Source organism: Pelmatolapia mariae, linkage group LG3_W (genome assembly GCF_036321145.2).
Source record: "Pelmatolapia mariae isolate MD_Pm_ZW linkage group LG3_W, Pm_UMD_F_2, whole genome shotgun sequence".
In the NCBI taxonomy this organism is placed as follows: Eukaryota; Metazoa; Chordata; class Actinopteri; order Cichliformes; family Cichlidae; genus Pelmatolapia; species Pelmatolapia mariae.
This window is the reverse complement of record NC_086229.1, coordinates 7,943,682-7,962,498: the sequence shown is the minus strand read 5'-3', so window position 1 is coordinate 7,962,498 and position 18,817 is coordinate 7,943,682. Positions and strand designations below refer to the sequence as shown.

Sequence of the window (18,817 nt, the reverse complement as noted above, 5' to 3'; positions counted from 1 at the left end):
TTCTTGATGTACTGGACTGTTTCCTGATTGGTCTGTGAGCTACTTCCTGTTTGTGTCAGCAGACCTCGTAGGAGAGTCTGATTGGTCTGCAGTGAAAGACCCAGGAGGAAGCGGAGGAACAAGTCCAGGTGTCCATTTGGACTCTGTAAGGCCTTGTTCACAGCACTCCGGTGGAGAGATTCTTTTTTGCCTAAAAAGCTAAAACGCTGTTTCTGTTCAAGCAGATTTTTTCCAGAGTTGATGAAGGTCAGATGGACATGAAGAGCAGCCAGAAACTCCTGAACACTCAGATGGATGAAGCAGAACGCCTTGTCCTGGTACAGTCCTCTCTCCTCTTTAAAGATCTGTGTGAACACTCCTGAGTACACTGAGGCTGCTCTGATATCGATGCCACACTCTGTCAGGTCTGATTCATAGAAGATCAGGTTTCCTTTCTGCAGCTGATCAAAAGCCAGTTTTCCCAGAGACTCAATCATCTTCCTGCTCTCTGGACTCCAGTGTGGATCTGTCTCAGCTCCTCCATCATACTTGACCTTCTTCACTTTGGCCTGAACCACCAGGAAGTGGATGTACATCTCAGTCAGGGTCTTGGGCAGCTGTCCTCCCTCTCTGTTTTCCAGCACATCCTCCAGAACTGTAGCAGTGATCCAGCAGAAGACTGGGATGTGGCACATGATGTAGAGGCTTCGTGATGTCTTGATGTGGGAGATGATCCTGCTGGCCTGCTCCTCATCTCTGAATCTCTTCCTGAAGTACTCCTCCTTCTGTGGGTCAGTGAACCCTCTGACCTCTGTCACCATGCCAACACAGTCAGGAGGGATCTGATTGGCTGCTGCAGGCCGTGTGGTTATCCAGAGGCGAGCAGAGGGAAGCAGTTTCCCCCTGATGAGGTTTATCAGCAGCACATCCACTGAGGTGGACTTTCTAGGGTCAGTTAGGATTGTAGTTTTGTGGAAGTCCAGAGGAAGTCGACACTCATCCAGACCATCAAAGATGAACACAACCTGGAAGTCTTCAAAGCTGCAGATTCCTGCTTCTTTGGTTTCAGTAAAGAAGTGATGAACAAGTCCCACCAAGCTGAACTTTTCCTCTTTCAGCACATTCAGCTCTCTGAAAGTGAATGGAAATATGAACTGGATGTCCTGGTTGGCTTTGTCTTCAGCCCAGTCCAGGGTGTATTTCTGTGTTAAGACTGTTTTCCCAATGCCAGCCACTCCCTTTGTCAGCACTGTTCTGATTGGTTCATCTCTTCCAGGTGAGGCTTTAAAGATGTCTTCTTGTCTGATTGTTGTTTCTGGTCTGTCTGGTTTCCTGGATGCTGTTTCAATCTGTCTGACCTCATGTTCATCATTGACCTCTGCAGTGCCTCCCTCTGTGATGTAGAGCTCTGTGTAGATCTGATTCAGAAGGGTTGGGTTTCCTGCTTTAGCAATCCCCTCAAACACACATTGGAACTTCTTCTTCAGTGCAGATTTAAAGTTATGTTGACAAACTGTAGGGTTTTCTGAATGAAAAAAAATTAAAAGTACAATATTTTAAGTGGAAATAAAGACTTAACTTCTAAAATAATGACTCTTTAAAAGATGTTACTCCATCTCTTGAGACATTAGTAAATGTCTCATTTATCCAGCAGCTTAAATCTTTAGATAAATCCTCTTACTGCTCTGCAGACGGTCAGCCAGCTCCTCCTGCTTCATTCTCCTCAGGAAGTCCACTGTGATCTTCACAAATGCCTCTCTGCTGCTGCTCCTCTGACTCTCTAAGCATTCTGGGTCATCTGGACTCAGAACCTTCTGGATCTTCTTCAGCTCGTTCTTCACAAAAGTGATGATGTTGTCCTCCAGCATCTGGAACAGAATACTTTATGAAAGAGCCAATCAAACTGAAATCATGGAGCCAAACATCAGATCTATGTTGGAAAATTAGGTTTGGGTTTAAAATTGATTCCTTATTCAAAATGATTTTTATTTGATTTATCCGATATTGATTAAATAAATCCTGAAATCAATTTTTAAATATAAATGTATTTCGCCAGAATCTCAGCTTCAAACTCTATTTAACAACCAGCCAACAGCTAAAACGGATTTGGCAAAAAGATGTAAAAACAAAGCGCAGCTCCCCCCGTTCACCTGTCGGGTGCTGAAAGCCGACGTTACAGATTCTGAGGCAGCAGATTTCTCCTACTAAAATTGAATGAACCAGCAGCAAAAGAATATCAAAACTATGCTTCATGTTTGAAAACCATTATCATGAATTCCCTCTTACTTTGGCTGTTTTGCTTCCACCACTATAAAAATCACACTTCAAGCCCAGCTCTCTCTCTCTCAGTGCACGCAGAGACCAGTTTACCTTCAAAAATCTGTTTTCTGCATTATTTGCTTGCTTATTACGCACCAGTTTACCGTTGTGTACACCACTTTCGCTCGCTGTTTTTTCGTTTTTACCTCTGACAAGAAAGTTTAATTTCTTTCTTCTTGGCATTCAGACAATAATTGTCATGGCCCGTAGCTCGGCATCCAGGGAGGCGTGGGAGGCAGCGGTGGCCACACCCTCGGGCTGGGCCGCCTCCAAACCACCTGCGTCTCATCTGAGGCAATCACCGGAGGACTACTTCAGCCAGCTCTGATGACTTCTCCTCGCCAGTCTGTAAGTCTCCTCCCAGTGTGACCAGCATTTGGCGTGGAAGTCTGTGGCCTGCCTGTCCTCCTGCCTGACTGCCTCCCTCCCTAGGATTGCCTTCCGGGGCACCTCTCCCCTCCAAGCTCCACGGTCCTGCTCTACCTGTTAGCCTCGGCAACTTATGAAGTCTAGCTGTTCATTTCTTGGCAACCATTTCTTGCGTGCTGTTAACTGTGTCTCCCCTTTCTGTTGCAGTTTCCCCACGGTCCCAATTAATGCGCTCCTGGGCTTCATGCTCCTCGTTTCCGCCCCGTGACATGAGCCTTAGTTTTTCATTTCCTTAGCTTTGTTAAGAGATTCCTCAGTTAAATAAAACTTGTACAAAGTGCTGAGCTGCGATGTGCTGAGTCTGCTTTTGGGGTCCTGTTACCTGAACACTCCGTGTTTTGTGACAATAATACTGATTGTTACAGTGCCTAACAGAACAGGCAAAAAACAAACAAACAAACAAAAAAAACCAAAACAAAACAAAAACCTCTTCCAGGACAGGGCTTTGATCACTCAGGTAAAATAGGAAAGTGCTATAGAAGAACTATTCCATTGATATTTACCTAAACGGGCCTTAACTGTTTCCCTTTCATTCTCTATGTGAGTGCTAAACACTATGGATGCAATATATTTTTGTCCACCATAGTCGTCTGGCTCTGTTGCGATTTATAAATGACAAGTTAATTATGTTTGTTTTGGAGGGGTTTTCTTTTTGGCCTCTTTCGTTGAGGGTAGAGAACGCTATGTTGCTTCTAGTCATTCTAGTGTCTTTGCACATTAAATTTGACACACATAAACAGGTCTGCACAACCTAATGTATCAAAATGGTGAAACAGCAACACCATCCCACTGTTGTGGTCAAGATCGGTACTACACCATAAAATTCATAGGGAACCTAAAAAAACTAAAGAAAAAGGAAAAAAAAGAACTGAATCAATTGTAAAAATCTGAAAGTCTGTACTTTTGCAATTTGGCAAAAGTAGAGACAAACTGCACACAAACAGTTGAGCTGATAGAGGTGCTGCGTTTGACATGACCTGCCACTTAAAAAAAAGTTGCTCCTTTCATGCTCCCTGCTCCTCTTTTGTAGTGCTAACTAGATGCTGAAATACAGCAACCGCAATGTACGGACACTTGCAGCCATTCTGACAAAAACAAAACAAAGAAAATTTAAAAAACAAAAAAAACACTCCCTCTTCTAACCCCTGACTTTAGCAGACATGATCTCTTTTTATGCAACATCCTTTGCTGATTAATAGACGAACAGGACTGCTTTTCATGTGTTTCTGTTTAGGCTCAAATCGGTTTGATGCTTGAAGACTCGCAGTGACAAAATAATAACTCCTCTCAAATGTGCTAAAGTAAAAGTAATGAGCCTGTTTTTAAAATGTAAGAAGTAGAAAGTACAGATATTTGCTTAAAAGTGTAGGGAGTTAAAGTAGTCAGAAAAAAAACTACTCAAATAAAGTACAGATACCTGAAAATTGTACTGAAACACAGTAAGTAAGTATTTGTACTTTGTTACTTCCCAGCCCTAATGACAATCCACTGGTCTACAAAGAGCAGCATGGAGATGACTGTGAACAGAATAGATGTAAAGTAGTTGTTGTACATGTACAGACCATAAATATGGAGTCAAGGTGTGTTTGATACTGCTGGGCAGACTGACCACTGGGAACCTCTGAGCTCTGCTGGTCCACTCTGTGGAGGAACCATCAAGAATTAGTTCAAGCACAAGATAAAGATCCAGTAGTTTCTGCACAAATATCTTCATCTGAATCAAGTTTGTCAGGATTTAAACTCTCAGATTCTGAAGATATCGGGCATTTTTAGTCTGTTTTCTATTAACTTTCTTTCAGTCGTGATATAAGGGATGATGTTGCAGAAACTCAGTGGAAACTTAAACTTCATTAAACTGAAAAAAATCACTCACTGGAAGGCAAAACCATCACCTAATGCTCCCAGGAGGCCAGAAGGTCCCTGAATGTAACTGTGCAATAAATTCATCAAGTGTTTGAAACCTGATGACTTCCTTCTGTTTTCATTCTACACACAAGAAGTTGAGTCCTTTTCTTAATTGTGTGATTTTAGTTTTGTTTGAGTTTTTTAATCTCGTATTTGTTGTTGAGTCTCTGCAATGATCTGGGAGAGGAACAGTAAATAGTATTTAACCCTTATGCTCTCCAACAACTTTGTGCCCTTTCAACATCTTCGTGGTCAACAATGTACATGCACAAAGTCTACAGTAAAATCCTTCAAATGTTTAAACTGGTTAAATGCCAGTTTAAAGGGGTTCCTGAAAGCAATTTAATGTTTGATCATTTTGAAAAGTTTATTATGTGATATATGAAAAGAAGCAGAAAATTTTTTTGCTGTATGAGGATTTTATGGAAGATTTTGTGCGTGTACATTTTTGTCCATGAAGGTGTCGAAAGAGTGAAAAATGCATCAACAGGATGACATATAAAAAGATCCTATATTAGATCTTAAATTTGACTAAAAAGAAGATGTCCTGCAAAACTTCACGTCACAATCTATAAGACAGCCAAAATGATCACCAAATCAAAAAAAAAGTTAAAAAAAAATTTAAATAAATGTCCAAAAATGTCTGAGGAGGCCACCCGGATCTAGTCTATCTGGAAGAAGATGAGTGTGTTTGGTGTGTATTGGGGGTGGTGTTGGTATTGTCACTCCTAGAAGCAGATCACTGCTCCAAAACCAGAACATTATCCAAGGTCTCCCCTCCACCACCAGAACACCAGCTTTACATATCAGGTAGATTAGTGCAACACAGGTGATCAATAACTGTGTCGTTTAATCAAAAATCACTGAGTGCATCCCATCTCTCTGCCACATTCCACAAGGCCACCTGCATAGATATGAGCATCACTGTCCTCAAACAGCAAATGACCAAGTCTAACATTTGGATCTTTTCTCTTTCATTGTTTTCTTTTTAATGAATCTTTGTAACAATCTGAGGATGTTTCAGGTCAGATTTATCCAGGAAACACAAACATGTAAAGGAGTCATCACAGCTCTCTGACCTCGTTGGTCCAGGTTCACCACTGAAGAATGGAGATTCATCTTTGGACCGGTCACTCCTCACAGACGGACAGCTGGACCCTGCAGACTGTGACCTCTGACCTCTGCAGACACAAACATGATTGAAGCAGCTGTGATCACACAGACTGCAGATAATGCAGCTGTTTCCTGTCAGTAACATCCTCTTAGATTAGAGTTCAGCTTTTTACAGGAAAACTGGACAAAACTGATTTTTGTTACAAACTCATTTTCATTTCCTCTCAGCTCACAAACACAGTCAGAAAATCAACCAGAATCAACACTGATTATAATGTCAGTGCAGAATTATTTATGTTACTCAGTGAGTTCAGCTCTCTGACCTCGTTGGTCCAGGTTCACCACTGAAGGCGGGAGGTCGACCACTGCTCATAGATGTAAAGCTGGATCCTGCAGACTCTGCTCTGTCTTCGTCTTCCTCGATCATCATCTTCTTGTGGACTTCAGTCAGTCTGAGAGGTAAACCACAAACACTCAGTGAGTTGACATTAACAGAAGTCACTGACTTACAGTCACTGACCTCTGACCTGTCATATAACCTAGAAACCAGGTCACATGATCCACATCAGGGATCAGAGAAACCTGATCTCACCTGCTGACTCTGAAATTTAAGACCTTCCAATATATATATAAAAAAAGCAAAAAATGGACAGAATATTAGGAACAGCTCTGAGTACAATGCAGTCAGCTCACTGCCGACCTCAGTATCAAACTTTATTAAAGCTCTTTTATGTTCACTCAGACACTTTAGGACCACATGATGTTCATGCATGATATCTGTGACTGTCAGAGTTTAACATGTGAACTTCATACATGTAACATGTTGTTATGTTCATGCAACAGTCCTTTATCTTTGAAATGCTTCAGTGTGCAGTAATTTGTGCTTTAGCCGTGTGCACACAGTTCACAGCAGAATGTGTTTCAAGCATTAAAGCGTTTAATGTGCTCCACTTTTAGAGCACCGTCCAAAGTGGAACACACACTTGATTTAACAAAAACTATAAAACATCGACATACCACCGTGCCTAAAAACCTGAAGGCCACCAGGATGCAACAGCTGTGGTTCAACAAAGATTACTTTAGAAGTTCAAGGGAAACAGGATTTCTCTTCTTACCACTTTGCAGCTGAACTGTTTGTCTTAGTCACTCAGTTTGGTCACACTGAACAGAAAATTAAATCCTTGGACGAATTAGTACGCTCCAAAGTCTTTGTGTTTCCTGTTGAACATCAACAAATAATAAACACTAAAACTACCAGGCAATAAATATTTGATAATCCTGCTGGGATTATCACGCTTTTACATTTGAATCTGGCAGAGTGCATCTATTGTTTTATTTACAGTGAAAAGAATATTAATAAAAATATTTATATAAGAAAATATAAAACGATGAAGCTAAATGAACTGTTTGTATTTACTGCGTTACAGTCAGTGCTGTTCTTCTACACTTTCATATTTAAAAAGGACAAAAGTCCATTTAGCTTCATTTAAAGCTTTTAAGAGTTATACTTTATGCTCCTGTAGTGAGATAAAAATGCTTCAGACTGATACAACATCTACTTGCTAACTGTTATTCCTCCCTATTTTTATGGAAATGGGAAATGAGAGAAATGAGAGAAATGTTATTTTAGAGAAGACAAATTGAATCAGTCCAACATTTTCATAGATCCTGATCACTGTGCAGATTTTTTGTTGTTTGTTTCATTTCCCTTCAAAATAGTCAGACTGGTTCAGTGTTGAAGTTCACTGAGGCCACCTACAGGAAATGTAATGAAACATTGTCACTACGAATGTGAACCAATACCAGCTCAGCTCTGACATCCTGTGGAACAAAACTTTTTTATACTACAAACATTTACACTCAGTTTCTCTGTTTCCAGTCTATAGATCCAGTCACACTTTCTACCTTCACCTGTGCAGTAAAGACTGAGAGCAGAGCTGAAACCAACCGTCCAATCAGGGAGCAGCATCAATCCTGTGATGAAAGATTTATTTCACTGAATGTTTCTTCAAAGCTCATTTCAACCTGTTGAAGTCATGAATGAAAGTGCAGACTGAGAGTGGATCACATGATGTTTAAGGTGTGTTATGTGACATGTTCAGTATTGTCACACGTGTCTAGATTGTCCCTGATATCATAACTGCTCAAACACTGATGATTATATTTGAAGAATTATTACTGATGGCAGCAAAGTTTGAATGGAGCTCTCTGTCTGTGCTGATTTTTCGCCCTCTGGAGGTCAAAACACAAACTGCATGATGTCACTGTAACCAACACAGTGACAGGAAGTGTTTTTAAATAACTGAAACACTGATTGGGGAATGTGATCAAATATCCATGTACTAAAGATTCTGGCTGCTGCATTTTTTAAACAGCTGGAAGAAAAAATAAACTCTCATGCAGATTTAAAGATTATTTTTTATAATCCATCAGATAATCTCCTGTCTTAATGATAAAATTGATCAGTCTGATAATTAACACATTTGGTATTTTTACCAGCTTTTCTTCCTGCCTTCAAATAAACTTTTTTAACACAGCAGATTTTTTCCAGCCAAACATTTAAAGCTCACACACATCCATTCAGAGCTTCTAACACTAAATACTGCACACAGATTTCCTCTTACACCATCACTCACCTTGATTCTGGATCATGTGTGAACATCTTCATATGTTTCTAATGTAAGATTGGATGTTTTTGGAAAATCAGCTGCTGATTTTTTCAGATTAACTGACACATTATTTTTGACAAAGACTTTGAAGCAAGTTTACCTGGTAATGATTCAACAGCCTCTCTTCATTTCATGGATGAGAAAGAGGAAAATCAACCAGACACAACAAGGAAACACATGTTGCCTAACGTAGATATTAACAAGAACTGAGCTCTTAGAGAAAAATATTTTGAGTTTCTTTGGACGTCTCTACATGAGCCTGAAAGCTTTAACGACTGTTTACACATTAAAGGTTTACACATTGTCAGGAACATATTAGTGCTTGAACTGTTGGCAGTCAGATTACAGCTGAAGTGACTTAATACAGAGAACTGCCAACAACACTGATGAAGTGAGTGAGGTAATCTCTTCCCTGACCACCTCTGACTCGTGACCACGACTTTAATTTGACTTCTTATGGAATTACATTAATGTCAACAGCTCCATTGGAGAAAAAAAACAAAAGTCCAATAAATTACATAGTAAACTAGATTCAATTAAAAGAAATGACATACTTTTAATCACATTTCACTTTGGAGACATTGAGTCATAATGTGGGATAAAAAAAAAAAAATTAAATTTAAATTTTATTTTCTGACAATATTTACTTTTACTCCCTACATTTTTAAACTAATATCTGTACCTTACATCTTCAAAGGGCCATTGCTTTAACATTAAATGCATTTGAGGTGAGTCGATGTTATTGATGGTCCTACTGTGAGGAGTTTAAATGTTGGACATGTTTTACAGAATAAAGGAATCCCTCACTCAGTGACTTCCTTTCAGATGCAGATTAGAGACCAGGAAACACCATCAAACAGAACATTTAAATCAGACAGCAAAGTGACATCAAAGAGTTCATGTTACTAACAGCTCACCTCTCTGCAGCAGACAGAGGCCGGACTTTTAAATTAATGGGACGATCTGCAGACCAGTCACTCTTTAAGGACACACAGCTGGGTCCAGGTTCATGTTTGTGTTTAGTTCCTCTGATTAAAATAGTTAAAAACAGACAATTTTGTCACAAAATGCATCTTAAAACAGATAAACTGACAGTTACACCTGCGCCTGTGTGCTTTTCAGAAACCAGGAAACATCAAAATCATTTAAATCAAAGACATAATGTTACTAACAGCTCACCTCTCTGCAGCATAGACTTTTAAATTAATGGGACGATCTGCAGACTGGTTACTCTTACAGGACACAGAGCTGGGTGGAGGTCCAGGTTGGTTCCTGTGAATAATGATGGAGCAGTGATGTGAGTGCTGAGCTGTGACATGGAGAAGAGTCATGGACAGTTAGAGATGGACATCTCACCTCTGAGCTTTGGTCTGGCTCTCATGTTCCCCACACAGAGTGCTTTTAGAGGGAGGGACTCCCTCCTCTCTGTCCTCACACTGATCCATGCTGCTCAATTCAGCTCACACACACTTTCTACCTGCAGAGGAAACACAAATCATTCATGTGCACATGTTTACTAACATTTACAAATGTGTGCAGGGATTTGTGTGAAAATCCCTGGTAGCCTTTCTATTGTCTCATCAACTTATGGTGCGCCATTTTCCGTTTTGTTGTTCTTAATAAAGTTTGAAAAAAGAGAGAAGCTGTGCTGCTGTTCAGCGCTGACGTCACTGTGAGCAGCTGCATGACTTCATGAATCAGTGTGAGAGACGTAATGACCTGTGGAGCAATGTGTGCTTCCAGATGTATCAACACAGTTTTATTTTAACATTTCATCCGAGAGTATAATGGAAAACTTTTCTTTTTCTCTTTAAAGTAAAGCAACAGAAGAGCGAGCAGAGCATGAAATGACATCTACAGACCAAATATTCGCTGCATATTTTCTGTTTGTCGCAGAAACATCTGTTTCCACGTCACTTATATGGCGTTATTTGTGTGCCACTATTCTGAGCGCACGTTAAAAAAAATTTGCAGGTGCAAGTGTTGCATTTTGAGGAGAAATTTATTTTGAGCGAAGAAAAGCTGAATTTGAGTGAACAAAATTCATTGCTGCGTGCAAAAAATGTATTTCAGTGTTTGCTATTATCCACACACACACACAACAGCAGCCCCTCTCGCTCAGTTTTTGCATTTGCGCTCGCTCACAATGTGTTGCTCGCAGTCTCAACATTTCTGCCCATGCGCGCTCAACTCTTTCTGTACACCGTTATATTTGTGCCACAAAACCAGCCAATCACAGACTTGGATGCAAACAAAATCTGATTGGCTGTTTTGGTCTCCAATCAGCTCGAAATGACGAAATGCAATATCCCAGAATCCATTTCGTCCAAAACTCAAACGAGGCAGTGGCGGAGTTTGAAATATTACTCTGTCTGGGTCACAAAATAAACTTTTAAGATATTTTCATGCGAGAATGGTGCTGTATAAACTTCTAATATCTGCTCGATTCATCAAGACATCACATATTTGCACAAGTGCTCTAATGTTTTCAGAGATGCCTGTTACCCACCAGCTGATCGGGTCGTCACTCGGGTTAAACATAATGTATAAGGCTGAACTGACAAAAAATCACCAACTACACCACCAGTATTATAGGAAAAACCATAAAGCCTTTGAACTAAAACAAACACTGTTGTGACAGTGATGTGCACTGTCTTGTTGGTATGATTTGTATCACCTTAATGTTTTCCTCTCACCACGTATCCAAACTGATATCATGAGCAGCAGCTTTACAGCTGTGGCTCCAGCAAACATCAGCTACTAGAAAGTAATATTAAATACATTCTAACAACAGCTTATCAAGCTGCTGTTGTTTAGCGCATCCGCTGGTTTCCTTTTTCTGGCGCAAAGTGGGCGATAAACAAACAAGAGAGACGATCAGCTGATCATTGATCAGTTTCATGATTGAAGTAGCAACAGGAGAGGGAGGGGAGAGAATGAGAGGAGAAAAGTCCGCTGTGCAGCTGACAGCGTAAAGACAGAATAAGACAGAATAACTCCAGCTTTGGGTCTTTTTTTTTCATTGTTGCTGAAGTACGGGACGAATCGCATTTCTTTTCCCCTCAATATGGATGTATTGTAATTGGTCCACCTGAGAGTTGATCGTGACCAATTGGCTAATCCACCACCTTTCATTGTTTATACCGTTACAAAAACAAACAAACATAAACATGAAAAATCACCATCAAAATGCCCAATGACCAGTCCAGCTATGTGGTCAGCTGGTGGGTAACAGGCATCTCCGAAAACATTAGAGCACTTATGCAAATATGTGATGTCTTGATGATGAGCAGATATTTGAAGTTTACACAGCACCATTCTCGCATGAAAATATCTTAAAAGTTTATTTTGTCACCCAGAAAGAGTAATATTTCAAACTCTGCCACTCGGTGTTTCTCCGCCACTGCCTCGTTTGAGCTTAGGACGAAATGGATTCTGGGATATTGCATATCGTCATTTCGAGCTGATTGGAGACCAAAACAACCAATCAGATTTTTTTTTGCATCTAAGTCTGTGATACACTATGTGCACGTTAGCTACTTCCGGTGTGGAAACTCCTGTGGGGAGCTGTGTTTCCGGTGTCCTATTCGCGCCTTGTTTACGGTCCAAAACAAGTTAACCAAATGAACAAATCAAGCGATGATTTACATTTCTATAGATGTCTTGGGCATTTACCCAATATATCTGTAAATGATGTTCATGGACTTGTCGATATTTTTTCCCCCGTGCCTCAGAGTAAAAGAGAAAGGGGATTCAAATTGTATATTTCTCAGCAGTGTCTCGTTTATCGCGGGTGTTATGTTCTAAAATAACCAGCAATCGGTGAAATCAAGTAGCCAATTTTATCTTTTGACGGTGCAAAACGTTTCGTGGACATCGTGGACATACAGTACTGCACTTCAGAGTCACACTGCTGGCGATCGATGCAGCGATTCTGTACTGTACAGGAGAGACGGCACGGAGGAGATCGTCTGCAGCGATCAGGACGCAGGACACAATGTGATGTAAAAATAAGCATGCAAACTTGCACTAAAAAATCCGCGAAACAGCGAGGTGAAAGGTGAACTGCGTTATAGCGAGGGACCACTGTAATTTTGAAGGTAAGTCACAACACACCCTTCATAAATACTAATGTATAGAAACCCTTACCAGCAATCATTAATTTTTGTGTGGCTTTTTTTCACGGTTTGTTAACATGCTGTGTAGGTGTGTACTTGACTAGCTGATATCGACACAACGGGGAAACATCTGGTTTGACTATTCCTCACCTGTAGTTTGAATGCTGAACATTTGCCTGTTTAAATCATAAGACCAGTCACTATACAGAGATGTGCTTCTGAATGTGGACGATGTGTCTTCTGATTTTGTAATGCAGTTCTGCTTGTGTTGAGTGATGTAAACAACTGATCGATCTAAACTCTTTAAACGTCAAAATTGATCATGAGTGTTCCCACCTTCTGCTCTTTGTAACTAAACTCGATCTTTCTGTTTTCGAGTTTTGGACATGATTTTGGAGTATATCTTTGCAGTAGCGATTGACCGCAAAGTAAAGCTACCGGAAATGTACAACCCCACATCCGGTCTCAAACCAGGAAGTTAGCATTTTCTCGTGCACAGGGGGCGTTTATCAATATGCGTACTTGTGCGTACTTGCGTTCTCGTGTACTCGTGATACGTCATCAGTCGGAGACCAAGTACTGTTCCAATAGTTGGGTTGCGGTCACGTGGTTCTGATGACGTGCGGAGGCAGCGCGATTTTTGAGTGGAGGGCGGAAGTAAACATGGAGGACACTGTGGAGAGTCAGGAGAGCAGCTATTGTGCAACTTTAGACCCCGTTTCTCGGGAGAGATATAAACAGATAGTTAAAAAATATATCGGACGTGATCCGTATTCTTTGAAAATGTCCGAATACACCACAGAAGTAAAGGATTTGCCTACTATCGAGGCTGTGGATATCACCAACTACTTGGTCCTCCAGACTTCTTACTACACTAGGCAGCAAATGAAAGCTTTCAAGAGTCTGGAGGCGTACAATTTTTTTGTCAGCGGGTGGGTCCACAACCTTGGAACAAAACGTCTCCGTGATGGATACAGTTTGGTGTTTGCAAGGGTGAGTGTTTGTTCTTATATTGCTTTATCTTAAACACGCTAACAGTTAGCGGTAGCGGCTTTAACGTCAACAAACATGCCACATCCTTAGGACTTCGTTAGAGTGACAGTTGTTTGTTTCAAGGTAAACCATTCCCAGAGGTCTAACGAGACACCTCTGAAGACTTGGGTAATTGCAAAGGAGGATGGAGAAGTGATTGCAGCTCATTGCAATTGTATGGCAGGGTTAGTAGCCTAATTAAGTAGGATGTTATTGCAATGAGAACACACACATACACACACACACACACACACACACATATACGCATAGGGCACTGCTAGCATTTTGCAGGTGTACTTCAGTAGTAGTGGGGAGAGAGTGTTTTCTTTTAGCTAAGAATTCATCAGCTAAGAATTTGTGTGATTGCCTTAGATCCCTCATGACACTCAGATGCATTTTTCAGATAGAGGGTAGAACTATTCAGTCATGTCATCACCTAGATAATGATTTCTCTATAGGCTGTTGAGAAAGAGTTAATGAATAAACATGTTACTTCAAATAAAGTGCCATTGCACATTAGTATTAGTAAGCTATGCATCATCAAAATGTACTGTAAATATTGCATTTCATGTTAAAAAGATTATGTGCTCTATTTCCAGACTATCAGAATCATGCTCGCACGTTGGAGCTGTTCTTTTTGCAGTTGAAGCTGGGGTGAAAATGAGAGCGACATGCACATCAGAGCAGTGCAAGTGGCTGATGCCATCTCATGTTAAAAAGGTAAGCCAAAAAGCAAAATGAAGGATAAAGAATGTTATATTGGGACTTCATGTGACAGTAGGATAAAATATCTTCCCCTATACTGCTACCTTGTCGTGGTGGGGAAGCTTGAGTGCCTCAATGACCCTGTAGGCTATACCGGCAGGGGCTTCAAGCTCCTGGTAGATCTAATCAAGCCGGGCAGGTTGCAGGTGAGGGGTCAGACAAAAGGCAGTACTTTAATAAATGAAGAGTTCTATTCCAAAACGCTATAACAGCATTTAAAAGCCATTTCCTTTTTCATGACTAACATAACCATGACTGCAGAACCGTATACTGTATATCACACCCTTCTCATGCATGCCTCAACACCCTAGCACTTGTTTTCTGCGCACACACACACCTGACTGCAGCACTTTATATATTCACATTTCTCATGCATTCCTCAATACTCACAACTCCTCACACCACATTTTCATCAACATGGAACTGCTTACTTTCCACTCCTTTTATACCCAGCACATGGCACCTCCATCCCCACCCAACATACACACACACACTTCACTGCCAACCAACCACTATACCCAGCCTAAAACACACATACTCACTCCACTGCCATCACTGTTCAATTTCGAATATTTTTGGAAACGAATATATAGCGTTTTGGAAAAGAGCTTTTTAAATTTTAATGATCTTCTTTGGCTTAATTTTTCCAGATTCCTGCTTGCCCAGTAACTCTGATTGACTTCTCTTCAGCAAAGTCAAAAAAACGAAAGCTTGAGTGTTCCATTGATGGCTGCACAAGTACACAAAAGGTTGGGAAATCACTTCCATGCCCAAGAGTGCAGAGAGATTCAGAGACATACTGTAGGTTTTTTGAGAGTTTAAGCAAAAACTGTCCAAGGAGTGCAGCACTGATGTCTAGGGAACCTTACCACAAAGAATTTGTCCCCCAGTCTAGCATGCTTCCTAAAACTGTGCCTGAGTACAGAACACCAGAGACACTGCAGCTCCCCCCCAAAGACCTTGAAGAGCTATGCCTGGACTTCCAGCTTGAAGAGCTCACCCTGTCCCAAGTCCAGGCTGTAGAGAGGGCGACTCGAAGTCAGAGTGCAAGCAGTATCTGGTTTAGGCAAAGAGCTGGACGCGTAACTGCCTCTAAGCTGAAACAAGTTCTTAAGACCAACCCCCAGCAACCATCAAAGAGCTTGATCAAGGCCATATGCTATCCAGAGGCATATAGGTTCACCACAGCTGCTACAAGGTATTTAGGGTTTGATGTAGGGTAAGGCAGAGTTAAGATTTGGGGTATGAAACTGTCCATAACTGTAACTAAAAAAGTGTTATGAAGATGGAGGTTAGTTATAGGCTTATACGGCTAGGGTTATACAGGGTAAGAACTAAGTATAGTTTAGGGTAATGGCATATTGTATAATACATCACTTTACTGTTTTACACATCCAATACTAAGTAATAATTTCCTTTTCATGTTTGGCATGTGTACTGTTTATAGTTATGGATGCAAACATGAAGCACAAGCCAGAGGAGCATATGAGAAGCTTATGAGCCAGGAGCATGCAGGCTTCTCATGTATGGACAGCGGTCTCTGGCTGAACCCCAAGTGGCCATACATGGGGTCCTCCCCTGATGGGATAGTCACTTGTGACTGTCATGGAACTGGCATCTGCGAGATTAAGGTATTGACTCTGTTGTAGTCAAGGCCATAGGTGTGACATCTTTCCATAAGAATCAGTGAACTGAGTAAAAATGCAGGAAATACCTTTTCTAATTTCTAATCTATTGTTCAATTAAGATAAGATGAGGCTTTATTGTCTGTCTCAAATAGACATTTGTTTTGGGCAATGAGAGATTATGATAACACAGACCACACCCATCATCTTTGCTTCTTCACTGTTTCATCAGATAAATCTTGATTGTTGTTCTCATCACTGTGATTTTAGTGCCCACACTCTCAGAAAGATGCGGTCAACCTGCGCATGCGTGCTGGGGAGAAGGGCTTCTGCCTCATCAGTGACGGGGATAATGTCACACTGGACCCAACTCATGACTACTATTACCAAATTCAGGCACAGCTTCACATTGCAAATGCAGAGTACTGTGACTTTGTTGTGTGGAACCGCAATGACATATTTGTTGAAAGGATTTTGCCTGACCTTGAGTTTTGGGATGATGCGATTCCTAAAGTTGAGTGTTTTTTTAGAAACAGTATACTCCCAGAAATACTGGGACAGCAAGTTACAAACATACATGTGTAATGTGATAAAAGGACGACAACATAATGACATTTTGAATATTGTTATGACCTGATGGTAGTCATTATGAGTTCTGGCTATTGTATTTGCTCTGACGTAGCATTAGAGCACAAATTGTCATTTAATTTTATTGTACATTTAATTGTGTCATTTAAGTGTTGTGTAACACTACACAATGATTAAATGCTATTGAGGCAGCATAATAATACATTGGTGGTTTATTTACAAGATTAGACTTTTAAACAAATAAACAAAATAGATTGCAATCCATCTCACAGTATAATACTGTACAAACTGCCAGCACAATATGACAGTTGGAGAAAAATATTTCATTTGAAAACATTTACAGACTAATCAGGAGTCAGGACTTAGGTACTACTATTACTCTACCCTGTTCTACTTATCACCAGAGCCAAGCAGCAGATACTGGACACTACTCTTCCTCTCCACCCCCTTCTGTGAGCCGTGACAGTGACAAGACATTTAATTTTTTTTAACTGATTGATTACCACCCACCCCCCTTACTCCAGTGGGACAACAGACTCGGAGAGATTTGATAAGGCACAACAAATTACCCCAATCTTGTCGATCAATGCATGTGTCTCACCTGGCTTTGTGGACATGTTCTCTGTTGGCATAGCCCTGCTCTGCAGAATGTGATATTTCCTCCTGACTAAACCTATGACTCGCTCAACATGGATACGCAAATTGGCTATTTTCCTTGTCTCTGCCACTTCATAGGCTGACAGCTGTTTTCTCCCTTTAGTGAATGCCGGTGTCTGTAGTGAAGCACAGTAAAACCCCACATTATCGCCAATATTGAACCCACGATCTGCAAGGACAATATCTCCAGGTAACAAGTTCTTTAGGAGGCCACTCTCTATTGTGATCTGCTTATCGCTAACTCTCCCTCCCCAGGCAGAAGATATGTAAGTGACGTAGCCTTGGGGGGCAACACCAATCAAAAATTTTACAGTGTGATGGTGCTTGTAGTTGGACCAAGTTTGAGCTTGTGCAAGAAGATTAGATGGTCTCTCAATAAAGACTTCAAAGCAATCAACAATCACAGCCACTTTACATCCAAATGCCTGTCTGAAACTCAGTGGCATCGTAGCTTGAAGAACATGTCGCTCTGGCCACTCAATTAGGAACTCTAACCTTTTATGAAGTATGTCAATTACTTTATGCCAAACTCTAGAAGCAGTGGACAGAGAAATATTGAACCTGAAAGCTAATTCTTTCAGGGGCAAATTTAGTCTCAGCCTCAGCAAAAATAGTATGAATTGTTCATAGGTCCCGAGGTGATATAGGGCTCGCACAGTTCAAAAATCTGAATTAAAACTAAGAAGTTGGGGAGCCCTGTGTAGAACTTTGTCTTGTCTTCATTTTTTTCAAAAGCCTCCTGGCTGAACTGTGTGTCCAGAGCCTTGCTCCGAAGATCAACCAGCTCTGCTGTGTTCTGTCTCAAAACATCCTCCATCTTCTCGATGTCATCCATCGTCAGCTCTGTCTGGCATCCAGCAGCCGCACAGCCTGCAATATAACAGTGGGGGAGCATAATCAGCATAATAGAGGCAACCTCAATTTTTACTCATTTTCACTGTAGGAGTTTTTTAGTGGGCTATTAGAATCTGGTGTAATGTGTTTAATTCACTATGTTAATTTAATGTAATTATTTTTTTTAATCAACAAAAAAACATGTTGCGTCTAAACAAAAAATATATTTATATGTTTCTCACCACAGAAACCTTACATTACGGATATCTTTACTTATCTGTGAAAGGAGACTGTCTGGAATCTGGCAATATAAGAACCATAGCAGTGTACAAAAACCTGTGGTGTGTGCCTGACGGTAATAAGTGCCACTTTTTCTTTTTTTCTGAATAAAATGGTATGGATTTACTCTGTGATTAAAAAATCACAAACATGTAATATGTAACTTGGACCATAATCATTACAGATAATGGCATCTTTTTCTCTTTGACATGATTCTTGTTTGTTTTACATCTCAGCACAATATCTTACCTGGATAAGTGAATGTCTCATTCACACTGAAGTCTTCTGGTTGTGGATTCTCAGCTGGAAGCTGCAGTTCGGGGTTCTCCACTGTCACTAGGCTCAAATCCGGGCTCTCAGCCGTCTGTTGCATATCCAAAATCGCCTCTGCACATCGATGCTGTTCTGCCTTAAGCTTCATTCTTTTCTCTCGTTTGAGAACTGATTCCGATCTGGGTTTTCGTTCGTAGCCGAGATTGACCGTCGGAGCCCAGTCCTCCGACTC

The 18,817-nt window shown here is 40.7% G+C and overlaps 1 protein-coding gene and 1 long non-coding RNA gene across 2 annotated transcripts in view; one reads left to right on the top strand and one right to left on the bottom strand.

Moving 5' to 3' along the window:
• LOC134620328 (uncharacterized) overlaps positions 1-18,817 on the bottom strand; it is a 229,285-nt gene that overhangs the window by 83,783 nt on the left and 126,685 nt on the right. The window lies entirely within an intron of this gene.
• LOC135932592 (uncharacterized) lies at positions 14,738-16,611 on the top strand. The gene is made up of 3 exons (XR_010573585.1): positions 14,738-15,078; positions 15,777-15,960; positions 16,225-16,611. It is a non-coding gene; the product is annotated as an uncharacterized LOC135932592 (long non-coding RNA).